This window comes from Sapajus apella, unplaced genomic scaffold, assembly GCF_009761245.1.
Source record: "Sapajus apella isolate SASKATOON/1434 unplaced genomic scaffold, GSC_monkey_1.0 scaffold8, whole genome shotgun sequence".
NCBI classification, from domain to species: Eukaryota; Metazoa; Chordata; class Mammalia; order Primates; family Cebidae; genus Sapajus; species Sapajus apella.
The window spans coordinates 14,272,265-14,289,218 of NW_022436948.1; the positions used below are offsets into that span (position 1 = coordinate 14,272,265).

The 16,954-nt window shown below is 45.9% G+C and overlaps 1 protein-coding gene and 1 pseudogene across 2 annotated transcripts in view; one reads left to right on the forward strand and one right to left on the reverse strand.

Moving 5' to 3' along the window:
- TIAM1 (TIAM Rac1 associated GEF 1) overlaps window positions 1-16,954 on the forward strand; it is a 448,677-nt gene that overhangs the window by 98,922 nt on the left and 332,801 nt on the right. The window lies entirely within an intron of this gene.
- On the reverse strand, window positions 5,835-7,690 carry LOC116550615 (annotated as a pseudogene).

Genomic DNA, 16,954 nt, shown 5'->3' on the forward strand with positions numbered 1-16,954 from the left:
TACAGTGGCGAGATCTTGGCTGACTGCATCCTCTGCCTCCCGGGTTCAAGCACTTCTCCTGCCTCAGTCTCCCAAGTAGCTGGAACTGCAGGTGCATGCCACCACGCCCAGCTAATTTTTGTATTTTTAATAGAGACGAGGTTTCACCATGTTGGCCAGGATGGTCTCGATCTCTTGATCTTGTGATCCGCCCACCTCAGCCTCCCAAAGTGCTGGGATTACAGGCGTGAGCCACCGCGCCCGGCCAGAAGATTTGTTAATAAGAAATTTTCTAAAAAGATTGATCAGGGAGGAGACATGGGGAGTCAGAGAAAAGGAGGGATTAGAGGAGCGTCTTAAACTGCAAAGATGTTGAACTGGAAAAGGAGAACTATGAAAAATGTTGCAAAGGGCAAAGAAATAGAAGGAATCTGTGGAAGAAACCGAAGAATCAAATCAAAGTGCAATATTGAATCTTGTATGGATCCTGATTTGAACACAACAACTGTAAGAGAAGGAGAGAGAGGGAGACAAAATCAGGAACATTTAACCAGGGAATGGTTAATTGGTAGTATTAAAGATTTTTGTGGGGTGGGTATGTGCGATGTTGTTTAAGTAAAAGGTCCTTCTCTTTTAGAAATAAGTGTTGATGTATTAATGGATGATATAATACGATGCTTATTTTCTTCGAAATAAGTAAGCCAGCCTTGGGGGAGTATAGTGAAATAGGATTGAATAGTTGAAGCTGTATCGTGAGTACTTGGGGATTACGTACCTATCATAAAACATTTCCAAGTAAAACGTTTTAAAAACCTGAAAGTTGATTAATTGCAGTACATCACAAACCTCTTTGCACGTAAAATAATAAAGAAAGAAACAGTGTGAGAAATTTGCCAACTTTTTAGTCTTATCTTAAAGAATCTTCCAAATGTAGCAGACGTTTCCCAGTTTCCCTGGCAAAGGCCCTTTGCCCTGTGTGACAAGCGGATATGGAAACAGGAGCTTGAGGAAGCTCACCCTTGCCAGCACGGCAGGGATGATCCTGGTCCTCATGCACTTGGTCCCAGGTTCCGCCAGGTATGACCCTCTTTGTGCCAGCAGAGAGCTCTTAGTGTCCCTGCAGAGCTGATAGGAGAGTCTTCCTTCCTCAGCCTCCTCCATCTCTCCTGCACCCTTCCAGAAGTGATCTGTGGACCAACGTATCTTTTTTGGCAAATGTTTTATTCTCTAGATAATATACAAATTTTAAACAGTCATAGAAAGATGAGACTATAATGCAAAAGAGATTTCTCTTCTAACAACCCGTTTCTGGAACCACTTGAGTGTAGTGACATGTTGATGCCCTGCTACCCTGGAATTCTCAGTGTGTGCTTCCCGCAACGAGGAACGTTCTCTTACGTAATCACAAGAGAGCCATTGATATCCGGAAATTAACATGGATACATTGCTACCTTCTAGTGCTCAGACCCCAGTCGGATTTCTCCTGTTCTTCCTGGAATGTCCTTTAAAAGCAAAAGGATGTAGTTCAGAATCATTTAGTTGTTTCCTTCAGTTGAGAACAGTTCCTCAGTTTTTCCTTGATGGCCCTGATTTTCCTTAATACTTTTGAGGATGTCAGGCTGTTTTCTAGAAGATTCCTCAATTTTGGTTTGCTTGATATTTTCTCAAGATTAGACTCTGGTTGTGCATTGTTGGCAGCAGCGTCACAGAATTGCCGTGTTCTAGTGTTTCCCATCTGGTGGTCCAGATTTTGAGCTGTCCTGCTATTAACTCGTAGTTTGCTGTGCCTTATTCAGTGGCCTATATTCCACTGCTCTCATTACTTTGATACTCATTTTGCCACTCTTCTGGCTGAGAGGAGCTGGTTTCTCTGTGCTATCATTCTTTGAGTAAGTACTTCCTTACTTTCTAGCCTATGTTGTAGGTTCATCTTTTTTTTTTTTTTGAGGCGGAGTTTCACTCTTGTTGCCTGGAGTGTTTCAGGCTGGAGTGCAATGGTGCCATCTCAACTCACTGCAACCTCTGCCTCCTGGGTTCAAGCAGTTCTCCTGCCTCAGCCACCTGAGTATCAGAGATCACAGGCGTGTACCACCACGTCCAGCTGATTTTGTATTTTTAGTAGAGACGGGGTTTCACCATGTTGGTCAGGCTGGTCTCAAACTCCTGACCTTGGGTGATCTACCTGCCCCAGCCTCCCAAAGTGCTGGGATTACAGACGTGAGCCACTCACTGTGCCCAGACTCTAGGCTCATCTTATACCTTCCTTACCCCAGCAGGGGAACCAGCCATTTCTCTAAGGAGTCATGGTTTTTTTTAGTGGACACTGGGATGTAGAACCCAAAATCTGGATTTAAGGTGTGCTCATTGCTTATTGGGGAGTCACTGTCCCAAGATGCTCAAAAAGGGATTAGTTACATCTTTACACACGTGAGTTCACACTGATGCCTTCAATTCTCATTCAACTCCACAAGGTTCATTCTAGTTTTCTCCCTTTCCACATTTAAATGGCTTCTCCAATAAGCAAAACTCTGGTGCTCATTATCCATCATAACTTTACTTATTTGGTCAATTGGCATGTATGTAACCAATCTCTCCTTCCTGACTGTACCTCCTCCCATGTGAGTGCCCTCCTTGTCGTGCTTGGCTTGGACATGCATGTTGGGCTGCTGTTTCAGATGGCCCCTTCCCCACCCTGCTGGGTCAGGTTGGACACCCTACTCAATGACACCATGGCCTCTTCTTCCTATGTGAGTGCCTGCCTTGCTCTGGCTCATGTTAAGGCTTCAGGAATGGACTGCTTGGAAAGGAAAGTTTTTGTTTTAGACATACATAAAAAGGATCATAGTACATGTTGTCTTTTGACATGCTCTTGAAATTTTTAACCTTATGAGGTCTCACGGGCATCTTGCTAAGTAATACATGTAGACCGATCTCATTGCTTAATGATTGCCTTGAACCATTCAGTAAATATTTTCCTGAGCACTTGTTCTGTGCTATGTATTGTTCTAAACTCTTTGAGTTTATCTGTAAAAAATATAGACAGAAATCGGTCTTTATGGAGCTTGCATTCTAGCAGGGGAGACAGAAAAACAATCAACATAACAAGTAGTAAATCTTATAGCATGACAGAAGGTGATAAATAGGCTGGATCAAAGTACTGCAGCGCATGAGGTAACTGGAGGGCAATTAACAATACATTGGTCCAGGTAGTCATTTATGGGAAAGTCTTTGGGCAAACAATGGAAGGAAATGTGGCTATGGAGGAAGAGCATTCTGGGAAAAGGTCGTAACAGCTCGTGCTGGAGTGGGAGCCACAGAAATGTGGCCAGTGTGCCTGGACCAGGCTGAGCAAGAAGGAGAGTATGGAAGGTTCAGTGCGGTCAAGCAGGCCAGGTCATGTCGGTCTTGAACCATTTATTTTTCTTGGTAGCACATTTATTTTTCCCCCATTTTTGGTCATTTCCTTTTTAACCCAGGGAAATATATTCATTTTATTGTACCTTCTTTTAATTTTACCATTTATGCCAGGCATGGTGGCTCACGCCTGTAATCCAAGCCCTTTGGAGGCCAAGGCGGGTGGATCACCTGAGGTCGGGAGTTCAAGACCAGCCTGACCAACATGGTGAAATCCCGTCTTTTAAAAAAAAATTTTTTTTTACCATTTATTTATTTACTTATTTATTTATTTAGAGATGGAGTCTTGCTCTATTGCCCAGGCTGGAGTGCAGTGGCGCAATCTCACTGCAACCTCCACTTCCTGGGTTCAAGTGATTCTCCTGCCTCAGCCTCCTGAGTAGCGGGGACTACAGGTGTGCACTACCATGCCCAGCTAATTTCTGTATTTTTGTAGACATGGAGTTTCACCGTGTTGATCAGGCTGGTATCAAACTCCTGACCTCAGGTGATCTGCCCACCTTGGCCTCCCAAAGTGCTGGGATTATAGGCGTGAGCCATCACGCCGGCCTTTTTTTACTGCACTTTCATCTGATGACTTTGCCTGGCCCCACTTTTTCTTGATCTTGCTTAACATCTCCATCGACATTCTGGTGGTTTGATGAGTGAAACCCTGGACTGAATCTGCTCATCCTCCTGGGCACCTTCCATCTGACACTTCTTCAGTTTTCTCCAGCTCATCTTCATCCCTCCCTTGGTGTTGGCTTTGTCCTGTCATTCTCTTTTTTACCTTTCTCAGCACATTCTGCCTTTGAGAACTTGAGCACCACCCTCTGCCCCTGTCCTGCTTACTCCCTGCTGCTCTGGAGCAGGTATCGCTTTAAGGGCTAAGTAGTTGCTAATTTCATCATCAGTAACAGTCATAAGCAATGGGTACTATTATTTCCTCCACTCTGTCAATGAAGAAACTGAAGTGTTCCAGTCACATAGCTAGGAGGTGCTGGGGCTCAATCCTGGACTGTCAGGCTCCAGCATCAGCCCTCATTTGATGGACACAGGGCTACATCTGACCTGACCCTCTCCTGAGCTTCAGCCCAGCTGCTCCAGTTCCTAAGAGATGTCGATGAAGTTTCTATTGGCACATAACACAGTGCCCCAAACTCTGTATCTTGAAACAACACATGTCTGGGCACAGTGGCTCATGTCTGTAATTCCAGCACTTTGGAAGGCTGAGGTGGGTGGATTACCTGAGATTGGGAGTTCGAGACCAGCGAGACCAACATGGAGAAACCCCGCCTCTACTAAAAATACAAAACTAGCTGGGCGTGGTGGTGCATGCCTGTAACCCAGCTACTTGGAGGCTAAGGCAGGAGAATCACTTGAACCCGGGAGAGGAGGTTGCAGAGAGTCGAGATTGCGCCATTGCCCTCCAGCCTGGGCAACAAGAGCGAAACTGTATCTCAAAACAAAAAACCAAAACAGACTTTCTATCTGACAGTTCCATGAATCAGGAGTCTGGGCGCAGCTTATGAGATCTCACAAGCCTGCAGTCAAGGTGCTGCCTTGGCCTCGTTCTCATCCAGAGGCTGGGAAGAAACTGCCTCCAGGCTTGCCCAGCTCGTTGACAGAATTCATTTTCTTGCAGATGTGGGACTGAGAGGAGATACCTGGCTTCTTACTGGCTGTCAGCTGGAGGTCACCTCAGCACTTAGAGGTCACTTCCACTCCCTGTAGACACCCACAGTTCCTGCCACACAGCCCTTCCATGGGCAGTTCGAACGTGGCAATTTTCTTTTCTTTCTTTGGAGTTGACCCCTCCCTCTACCACTGGATAGCAGCTTTATTGCTAAACAGCAATCCATTTATTTAGACATTCTCTTCCTGGGGAACTAAGTTTTTCTACTGCTGTGACACCACTCCTCTTTTTTCACTTTTAGTCTTCAAATGCTTTTTTTTTTTGGAGACGGAGTTTTGCTCTCGTTACCCAGGCTGGAGTGCAATGGCGCGATCTCGGCTCACCGCAGCCTCCGCCTCCTGGGTTCAGGCAATTCTCCTGCCTCAGCCTCCTGAGTAGCTGGGATTACAGGCACGTGCCACCATGCCCATCTAATTTTTTGTATTTTTAGTAGAGACGGGGTTTCACCATGTTGACCAGGATGGTCTTGATCTCTTGACCTTGTGATCCACCTGCCTCGGCCTCCCAAAGTGCTGGGATTACAGGCGTGAGCCACCATGCCCAGCTCAAACGCTTTTTATTACTGCTACTTTAAGTTCCGGGATACATGTGCAGAACGTACAGTTTGTTTCATGGGTATACATGTGCCATGATGGTTTGCTGCACCCCTCACCCCTCATCTACATCAAGTATTTCTCCTAATGCTATTCCTCCCCTTGCCCCCACCCCCTGACAGGCCCGGGTGTGTGATGTTCCCCTCCCTGTGTCCATGTGTTCCCATTGTTCAACTCCCACTACGAGTGAGAACATGCGGTGTTTCCAAATGCTTTTTTCAGGAGGCTCTGCATCACTCTCTCTGTTCCTGCTGCTCTGTCCTCTCCAATGAGAAGATCCAGTGTCTCTTCCACTGTGAGCATTCTGCTTTTCTTCCACGATTTTTCCCCATTCAGCCAGAGTTCATCTTAGTAGAACACATCTTCCATTTCGTTTCTTCCAATATTGAGGCCTGTCTTCAGCTCACCATCGTACCGAAAAGACTGCCCTGCTTTTTCCAGGTCTTGATAGTCTTTGACTGTAGTAGGGTCATCCTCGAGCGCCTCTTCCTGCTCACTCATCTCGTCATCATCGCTTTCCTCATCAGAGTCCTCTTCATCTTCTACTTTTTTCAGTGACTTTTTAGTATATTTTTTAGAACTTACCTAACTTTCGAGTCCTACGGAAAATGGAAAAATATATTCTAGAGATATTAAAAGCCCTGGGAGTTTCAGTGAGAAAATATTATGGAATAGTCTTTTATAATTTGGTGCACATAACTCGGTACTAGATAAATACAGGTATCCATTCTAGGAAGTACAGTGTTTGTGTGACGAACGTATCCCTCAGAGAACAATCCAGATGCCTGGTTTTATTAAAACACCAGCCAGCAACTTGGCACTAGTCATAGCCACAGCGCTTCTGACCTCTCTTTTGTTGTGGTTGCTTTGAGATAGTCTTGCTCCATGGTCCAGGCTGGAGTGCAGTGGTGTGATCTCAGCTCACTGCAACCTCCGCCTCCCAGGCTCCAGCGATCCTCATGCCTCAGCCTCCCGAGTAGCTAGGACTCCAGGCGTGCGCCATCATGCCTGGCCAGCTTTTTGTATTTTTAGTAGAGACAGGATTTCATCATGTTGGCCCGGCTGGTCTTGAACTCCTGAGCTCGGCAATTTTCTTTTTCTTTTTCTTTTTTCTTTTTTTTTTTTTTTGAGACGGAGTTTTGCTCATTATCCAGGCTGGAGTGCAATGGCGCGATCTCGGCTCACCGCAGCCTCCGCCTCCTGGATTCAGGCAATTCTCCTGCCTCAGCCTCCTGAGTAGCTGGGATTACAGGCACGCGCCACCATGCCCAGCTAATTTTTTGTATTTTTAGTAGAGACGGGGTTTCACCATGTTGACCAGGATGGTCTCGATCTCTTGACCTCGTGATCCACCCGCCTCGGCCTCCCAAAGTGCTGGGATTACAGGCTTGAGCCACTGCGCCCGGCCAGCAATTTGCTTTTTCAAGGCCCAGCTGGCTTAGATGAAGTCTTACATAATGAAATATAATCCATGGAGTGACACTCCATCATTTTTGTCATGTCCTGGCCACATTCAAGGGAAGGGGTTATATAAGAAAATAGATCACTAAGAATCTATCACCTTAGAATGTGCCCTCTGCAAGGTGGCCTGCCAACCTTGGAAGTTCAACTTGAAACCCGAACTCACTGTTTCCCTCTTCCAACTTCCTCATCTCTATTAGCATCGCCTCCAGTCTTCCAGCCACCAGCTTTTTAGTCTGTTAGCCCTGACACTTCTTTTTCTTTGTCATTTTCAGCACCCTTGCGCTTACAAGGTACTTTCTTTAGCATGTCCCTTGTAAACCATCTTCCTAAACACTGTATCTCTCACCGTCTTTATCTCTGTCTCTCTCTCTGTGTGTCAGACTCTCTCTCTCTCTCTCTCTTACTCTTTCACTCCGTCTGGTTTGAATTTCTCCCAGAGCCTACTGTCTGGTGTTGGTTTGTCCACCCTGTTCTCAATAAGCAAATTGCTTCCCTTCCGCATTTCTGCTGTGTTGGTTCGGAGCTTGTCTCTCCTTCCTGGGATATCCTCGGCCACATCTCCCATTACTCCTCTCAAGCCTCCGTGTCTGCTCTTTCTCTGAACTGCAGACTCCGGTCCACTTCAGCCTGGTGCTTTCTTTATGTGAGAATCATCAAGGTCACTTGAATTGTCAGCGTGTATAGACTTGGCTCATTTCCCTGTATGCAGTATGTATATATACATCTATAAAAGTAAGGCGGGGTGAATTATCTGAATTTAAAAATTCATGAGAAAAATATGATAATACTAAATCAAACATGCTGCTATTTGGCGGCGGAGTCACCAGGCCCTCCTGTCCCCGTGGCTGGCTCTGCCGGTGGCTGGGCAGCCTGGTGTTAGCCAGGGTGATGGATGGCGCTGTGGCAGGCCTGCGGCCTGGAGGGCTGGCCGCTCCTGTGGCTCTGGGACTGATTCATGCTGGCCTCGGAGCCGCAGATCGCTCCACAGGATGACGCAGATGCCGGGGCCTGTCCTCGAGTGTGGCCTGGGCCATATGCATCCTGAGCGAACCTTTTTTTTCCCTTTGTAAATCTCATTTTGGCTCCTTAGCTTACTTAATTGACTGCCGGATAGATTAGGTGCCGCTTAATGATGTCTGAAGCTCACAAGGACTGTTTTGATGGACCCTTGATCTGGTTTGGCTGTGTCCCCACCCAAATCAAATCTTGAATTGTGGCTCCCATAATTCCTACATGTTGTGAAAGGGACTGGTGGGGGGTAATTGAATCATGGAGGTGGTTTCCCTGATATTGCTCTCGAGGTAGGGAGTAAGTCTCACAAGATCTGATGGTTTGATAAGGGAAAACCCCTTTCCCCTGGGTCTCATTCTGTCTTGCCTGACACCAATGGAAGGGGTGCATTTCACCATCTGCCATGATTGTGAGGCCTCCCCAGCCACGTGGAACTGTGAGTTCATTATACTTTTTTCTTTTTCTTTCTTTTTCTTGTTTAGTTTTGAGACAGAGTCTCACTCTGTCACCCAGACTGGAGTGCAGTGGCGTAATCTCGGCTCACTGCAACCTCCACCTCCCATGTTCAAGCAATTCTCCTGCCTCAGCGTCCCGAGTAGCTGGGATTATAGGCAACTGTGACCACACCTGGCTAATTTTTTGTATTTTTAGTAGAGACAGGGGTTCCACCATGTTAGCCCGGATGGTATTGATCTCCTTACCTCATGACCCACCTGCCTCAGCCTCCTGAAGTGTTTGGATTACAGGCGTGAGCCACCGGGCCCAGCCTACACTTTTTTCTTATAAATTACTCAGTCTCCGTTATGTCTTTATCAGCAACTTAAATAGACTGATACAACTCTCAAGGAGGGAAGAGCACCCTCCTGTCCCCACCACCAGTGCCTCTGTGGGTCAACGCTGCTCTTCAGCGAGCTCCTTTGAGTATGTGCTCTGCATTTGCCCAGGCCCAGGAAAGCAATGTGCGGGGTGAAGCCACCTGCTTTGCCTTGAAGAATCTCAGATCTGGGTGGGAAGCAGATCAGTGCGCCCAGGGGCAAGAGCGACACTCCCTAAGCATAAAGCCACAGGAGAAGCCGCCCGTTAAAGAGGACCTGCTTCTTGCAGAAAGTCAAGGAAACATTCCAAGAAAACATCTCGGACTTGCTTCTCTTTGGAATAGGAGAGAGGCACTATTGATTCTGTTGGATGGGGCCTCTCTGAAAAGAGGTAATTTGGAGGATTCTATTTATGATAGGATACAGCGTTGTCTTGTATATTCTGGGATGAAGGGAAATTGCATCTTGCTTTTTTCCAGTACCAGGCCGTGGGGAAATGGGTGGCAGGGCCTTCGGGGCCGAGAGGCCTGTTTTCTGCAGCTCCTTCCATCATCCCTTCTATTCTGCTGGGAGGGAGGAGGCAAGGCTGGTTACGTGGTTGCTGCCTGATTATCGGCCTGGCTGCCCGAAGGAAGTCCCCCAGGCCCCTCGGGCCTTCCCCTCACCCAACCTGCCAGGCATTTGCTTTTCCCCCGTATTCAATTATGCCTTCGTGTGAACATTTTCTGCCTAGGCTTGGTCAATCTGCTGGGACCTCTCTTGGTACTTGACGTAGTCAGTTGCGTGACTGCAAACCCAGGCCTACCCTGGGTAGAAAGAAAAGGGAGTGGTGACAGTGCCAGCAAGATTTCTCTGTGGAAGTGGCTGGTGTTTTTCTGGGTGGAAACTTTATGGAGGAAACAAGCATTTAATTAAAAGAGGCTGGGCACAGTGGCTTACACCTGTAATCCCAGCACTTTGGGAGGCCGAGGCGGGCAGATCATCTGAGATCAGGAGTTCAAGACCAGCCTGACCAACATGATGAAACCCCGTCTCTACTAAAAATAAAAAATTAGCCAGGCGTGGTGGCGCATGCCTGTAATCCCAGCTACTCGGGGGGCTGAGGCAGGAGAATCGCTTGAACCCAGAAAGCGTAGGTTGTAGTGAGCCAAGATTGTGTTACTGCACTCCAGCCTGGGAGACAGAGCAAGACTCTGTCTAAAAAAAGAAAAGAAAAAGAAAAAACAAAACAAAAAGAATTATGACGATTTTTTTAGAGTACCTAGTACGTGTCTGGTATTGGGCTAATTCCTTAGCAGCCATTACTTCTTTCTCATCTCACGACAATCCTGGCCGGCCATGGTGGCTCACATCTGTGGTCCCTGCACTTTGGGAAACAGCAGTGTGAGGGTCACTTGAGTCCAGGAGTTCAAGACCAGCCTGAGCAACGTGGTGGAAACCCATCTTTACAAAAAATACAAAATTAGCTGGATGTGGTGGTGTGTGCCTGTAAGTCCCAGCTACTGGGGAGGCTGAGGTGGGAGGATCACCTGAGCCTGGAAAGTTGAGGCTGCAGTGAGCCATGATGGTGCCACTGCACTCTGGCCTGGGCGACAGAGTGACCCTGTCTCAGAAAAAAAACAAAAAACAAAAAACCAATTCTAGCAAGTCGGTGCTGCTGTATTTGCTGTTGCAAACGGGGAAACTGAGGTTGGGAAAGGTCAAGTACCCAGGCCACAGGGACTTTCAGAAGTAGATGCCAGGGGACTCCACTTGGTAGAGCTGGACTTTCTGACCCCAAACCCATGCCTATAATTTGGGAATTTGCCATTCTGTCTAACAGCGGTTCTGAGAGCTGCCACAGTTCTGATTGTGGAGCCTTGAGTGACAGAAGTTGCAGCCTGAGGTCTTTGGTAGAGTTGGGAAGGAATATTTGCAAAATACCTCCATGCTCAGCACCTTCTTTGGCTTCTCCAAGTTGCACTTCTTTTTTTTTTTTTTTGAAACAGTCTGGAGTGTAGTGGTGCAATCTCAGCTCACTGCCACGTCTGCCTCCTAGGTTCAAGTGATTCTTCTGCCTCAGCCTCCCGAGTAGCTGGGACTATAGGCACATGACACCACGCCCAACTCATTTTTGGTATTTTTAGTAGAGACGGGGTTTACCATGATGGCCAGGATGGTCTTGAGCACTTGATGTTGTGATTCACCCACCTCTGCCTCTCAAAGTGCTAGGATTACAGGCATGAGCCACTGCACTTGGCCTCCAAGTTGCACTGCTAATTTAGATTCTGATTCTGTCCTCTAATCTTGGTCAGTGTAGATGTTTTAGGAGTGACCAGTGTTCCTCATGTGTTTTTGTTGAGGCCTGCTACACAAAGAGTGCTGTGATGGTTAATTTTGTGTCAACTTGACTGGGCCACAAGGTGCCCGGATATCTGGTCAACTATTCTGGTTGTTTCTGTGAGGGTGTTTTGGATGAGATGAACCTTGAAAGCGATAGACTGAGTGAAATAGACTGGCCTCTGTCTCATGTGGGTGGGCCTCCTCCATTCACTTGAAGGCCTGAATAGAACAAAAGTCTGGCTCTACCCCCCGAGTGAAGGGAGTTTCTCCTGCTTGACTGTCTTTGGAGCTGGGACATCATTTTTTCCGTCCTGCTTTCATCCGTGGACTGGAACTCCACCACTGCTCTCCCAGTTCTCCAGTTTGCCAACTGCACATCTTCAGGTATGTTAACCTCCATAATCACGAGTCAATTCCTTATAATACATTTCTTCATGCAGATATATGTATGTGCGTTGTGTAGGAATGGATGTATGGATGCGTTCTGTTTCTCATGAGAACCCTGACTAGTACAAGCATTCATCCCTGTCACTGTCCACCTTATTTCTCAGGCTGGCAGGCATCTGACCAACATTCCTGCAGGTGCTGCAGGGAAACATGTGAGCCGCAGTCTCTTCACTTCCATTTGCTTTTGCCCCTCTTTTGAGATGGAGTCTTGCTCTGTCGCCCAGGCTGGAGTGCAGTGGCGCGATCTCGGCACACTGCAACCTCCACCTCCTGGGTTCAACCAGCTCTCCTGGCTCAGCCTCCCAAGTAGCTGGGATTATCGGCGTGTGCCACCATGCCCGGCTAATTGTTTTGTATTTTTAGTAGAGACAGGTTTCACTATGTTGGCCAGGCTGGTTTTGAACTCCTGACCTCAAGTGATCCGCCTGCCTTGGCCTCCCAAAGTGCTGGGATTACAGGCGTGAGCCACCACGCCTGGTGCTTTTGCCCCTTTATCTCTGAACTCACAGCTCAGTTTTTAACACATTCTGATCATTCTCACCTTCTTCCTCCGGTATTCTAATTTATTGATCTTAGGAGAATTTCTTTCCCTTTTCTCTACTTTCTCCATGTTTCTTTCCTTTTTTCCTTTTGCTTTTCTTCTTTTTTCTTTCTTTCTTGAGATAGGGTCTCTGTCTGTTGCCTAGGCTGGAATGCAGTGGTGCGAACACAGCTTACTGCAGGCTCGACCTCCTTGTGCTCAAGCAATCCTCCCACCTCAGCCTCCTGAGAGCTGGGACCACAGGTGCCCATCACTACAACCCGCTAATTAAAAAAAAAAATTCCCAGTTGCCAGCAGCTATAGTAACATAAATAAAGAAAAATTTTGTAGAGTTGGGGTTTCCCTTTGTTGTGTAGGCTGGTCTGGAACTCCTGGGTTCAAGTGGTCCTCCTGCCTCAGCCTCCCAAAGTACTAGGATTACAGGCATGAGCTACTGCCTGGCCTACTTTTACATCTTTCTTATTATCCTACCCTATCCTGTCCTACCTGAAGGCCCACAGTGGCTATAATAGTTGTGGTTCATAGGGGTAAGAATAATACTGATATCATTTGTCTTAGCACAAAATCCCTCCTAGTAAACAAAACCAATGGTTTTACAAACCAGAATTTCCAAAGATGTCTCCAGCCACCCTACTTTCTTCAAAGTCAGTCTTCTTTTCTTTAAGATGAATAAACTGTTTCTGTTGGAACTTTACTGTTTTGCTTTTACTGCAAGATTTGCACCTTTTCTGTGCTTAGCATTTGTTTTCACTAAAGACATGCAGCATATCGATGACATTTTGCACGAGAAGGCTATGGTGGGTTGGCTGAGTGTAGCCTAGCCGCTGCCGCTGTGGCTAGAGGTCTTCCTTTTTCCATTTCCTGGCTGTGGTGAGTGAATATCTCCCATCGTTAAGTCAGAGGCATGTGCTTTGTATTTCTTTTCTGTTTTCTTTGCCTTCTCTACATCGTTCTCATTCACACTTCATTACTCCCTGGCCTTCGCTCAGTAGTGCCCATAAATGTTGACCTTGCAGTCCACCACGAAAACCAGTGTGTAAGGTTTCACTGGAAGCTCAGCGTGCTCTCTGAAAGTGATCACCCCTCATTCTTAGCACGAGACAGATGGAATTATGCATGCCGCCCGCTGCCTGTGCTTCTGGAATGGCTGTTTGGGTCATGAAGCATGATGTAACCACAACTTACATGCCTATCTTCAGTAGAAAGCAGCTGGAACTTGGTTCTATTTTTCAGCTGCAGAAATTTCAGCCAATGGTAGGGTTAGTTAAAAAACAAACACACACAGTCCTCAAAAGACCAAAGCAAAACCATGAAACCAACTTTCCCAAAACCCCAACGTTAAAATACAGCCAACAAAACCCCAATCTCTCCTTTATCATCTCTCCCCACCTCCTCGCCCTGGCCGTGTTCATGTCCCTGAGTCAGAGAGGGCTGTTAAAATTTAATGGGTATAGTCCGACTCAGGAAGCAATGGATGATAGTCTTGAATCAACTCTTGAAGTTTACAAGGATTTGGGATCTCATGGGTCTCCTGATAAAGAAAACAGGTCTTTGGATACTGCCTGCAGTTTTGAGTGCCTGAAATTTCTGCAGGGTAGGCAGTGAGAGGTGAGCATTTGGGATGATAGAATTCTATTCAGTTACCCGTGGTCTGTGTGTCTGTTAATTGGAATTATAGATGATATCCAGAATAGAAAGCGGGAAGTATAACTTCTCCTGGATTTACCAGATTATTTTCCACAAAGTTTGGAACTTACATAAAAGCGTCTTTTGGAGTGAGCATTGCCCCTCTTTCAGCAAAACCAGAGGAAATGTCATACAGAAGAATTGTGGTTAAAGAACATTCTGGGTCAGGCACAGTGGCTCACGCCTGTAATCCCAGCACTTGGGGAGGCCGAGGCAAGTGGATCATGAGGTCAGGAGTTAGAGACCAGCCTCGCCAATATGGTGAAATCCCTTTCTACTAAAAATACAAAACTTAGCTGGGCGTGGTGGCACGCACCTATAATCCCGGCTACTCGGGAGGCTGAAGCAGAAAAATTGCTTGAACCCAGGAGGCAGAAGTTACAGCGAGCCAGGATTGCACCACTGCATTGTAGCCTGGGCAACAGAAGGAGACTCCATCTCAAAAAAAAGAACATTCTGGAAGACACACATTAAACAGAGTAAGCATTACAGAAGGTTGAAGGCAGCAGGGGCACAGTAATAAAACAAGCCTAGTTTCTTATTTTATAGATTTAAAAGCAAAACCTGAGGCCTTGGAGTTTCCATGTCTTGCTCAAAGTCAGGATTCACTCATCACCACAGACTGTTTCTCACATTAGTCTGTGACAGTTGATGTTGTATCTCATAGGCTAGGACACATTTCCCACAGAATCTTTATCTACTTGTTACTGGTCATAAAATTACCGATAGCAAAAGCGGAAGTTGTCCTTGCCTTCTCTTATTTCTTAGAAAAGTTTGCTGACTTTTTTGTTAATTTCACATATTTAATGGGAGACTGCAGTTCTTTGGATATCAGATCATTATTTGCTGAGGTCCTGATAATTAGTCCAGTCTCATTTCCCTTAAGCTGACAAATTGTCCTTCATTCCTTATGGGGAATGTAAGTATGAAATTAATATTGTAGCAATTAGTCATCTATCCCTCATTTTTTTCTAGTAAAGTCTCAGAGCACAAACATGAAATTCATCAGATCAAACCCCTTATGCTTAAAAACCATGGTGGCATTCTAGATATTTCACCCCTCCTTTGAAATAGAATGCAATAAGGCATTTAGCAGAAATTTTTAGTAGAAATTTACTGATTTATTTTTAAATCAGGAAGCTGTATTTCTCAGCAGCTGTTTTCTTGTGTGGTTGCTGGCTGACTCAGCGCCACGCTGCAAACAACAGAAAAGCCGGTGCGAATTCTGTATTTTAGTGCCTCCACTTAAGACTGCATTAAAGTTGTTCGATAACTACTGCTGTAATTTCCGTGGGACAGCTTATCTTTAATGCTGTTCATATAAACACAGGTCCTGCTGCTGGGAGCCACAGAGGTTAGGATTGATTTTCATGAAATTTTTTACTTAATGAAATCTCATCAATTTCTATCCTCCTGGATATTTTAATTTGAGACCAAGGAGGGTCTGAGGATGAACTGCAGCTTTGCTTTGGCTTTTGAGAGGCTGCCTCCCATGAGGCTGAACTTTTATGAAACATGTTCTAAATGACTTGCATGGAAGCCAGCTCTGTCTGATGTTTTACATTATGTAACCAGTCAGATTTATGTTACGTACAGTGAATTTCAAATCCCAGTTTTCAGGGATTTGCAGGAGGGATAGGGATGCCCTGAGCTTGAGAATGAAAACTTGGAAAGCCACAATAGTTTAGGGCTCATTATAGAAACCATGGCTATAAAATGTGATTCTTTCTGCCTCAAATAAACATCAGAAATTATATTTCAGATGCTAAAAGAGATTCATCGCTGATAGACCACAGGAGTGGGTGGTGGTGGTGGGTCAGGTGAGATTTCTTACATGAGGGCATTTAAATGGCTCCTTGATGGTCAAAGAGGGCTTCAACAGGCAGATTTGCAAGGAAGGCAAGAGAGGCTAAAAACAGGAGAATGCATCAAAGAAACATTAACTCTTAGCTACATATGATAACTTTTAAAAAACTATTAAAAAAATGAGATCTTTCCTTAAAAGGAAAAGAATGATACCAGTGACATATAGCAGCATGGTCCACAGACTCTGAACCCAATTCTATAAAGCATTTTGGGTTATGGGCGCATCTCTACTGTAATTGTCTTGTGGGAAGAGGTTGCCTCCCCCACTTCCCATGCTTTTCTAATATCTGGGGAGCTGGCCCTGAAATGTCTGTTCATTATTTCTTGTCTGTTACTAGAGGGTTTAATTATTTCCAATGACCAAAAGCAGCTGGGGAGTCCGACAGGCCTAGCCATGTCCCACGTTGGGCACTTTGGTAACCCATTCCTTTCTAGCCTCTTTTCCCTTTGCTTTTTTCAGAGTTAAAGTTGTAAAATGAAACTCTACAGTCCAAGGTTTCTTTTCTTTTTTTTTTTTTTTTTTTTGAGAATGGAGTCTTGCTCTGTTGCCAGGCTGGAGTGCAGTGGCATGGTCTCGGGTTGCTGCAACCTCTGCCTCCTGGGTTCCAGCCATTCTTCTGCCTCAGCCTCCCAAATGGCTGGGACTACAGGCACGTACAACCATGCCTGGCTAATTGTTTTATACTTTTAGTAGAGGTGGCCATGTTGGCCAGGATGGTCTCGATCTCCTGACCTCGTGATCTGCCTGCCTGGGCCTCCCAAACTGCTAGGATTACAGGTGTGAGCCACCGCACCCAGCCAGGTTTCTCTTCTATGCTTTCTGCAGAAATTGCTCCAAGGCAGTTCATAGTTGCTTTCAATCCTGGGTAACATGTATGTAGGAGCTGCATTGCAATTTGGTATTTAATACAGTGGTTCATTGAAACACTGGATCCAGTCTGACCAATCATTGTGGACTTCTTCAGGTCCTGGCGGTCCCATATTGCCTACTTGACCTGGTGCATGGTCTTTCTCCTTCCTCAGCTTATTTTTCCTTCTAAATCTTAATGAGCTTGTTAAATGTAGAATTCCAGAGCCCTACCTTGACAGTAATTCCCTCCTTTATATAACTGTAGTAAGGCTCCTCTGAGCCCTGTTTTTG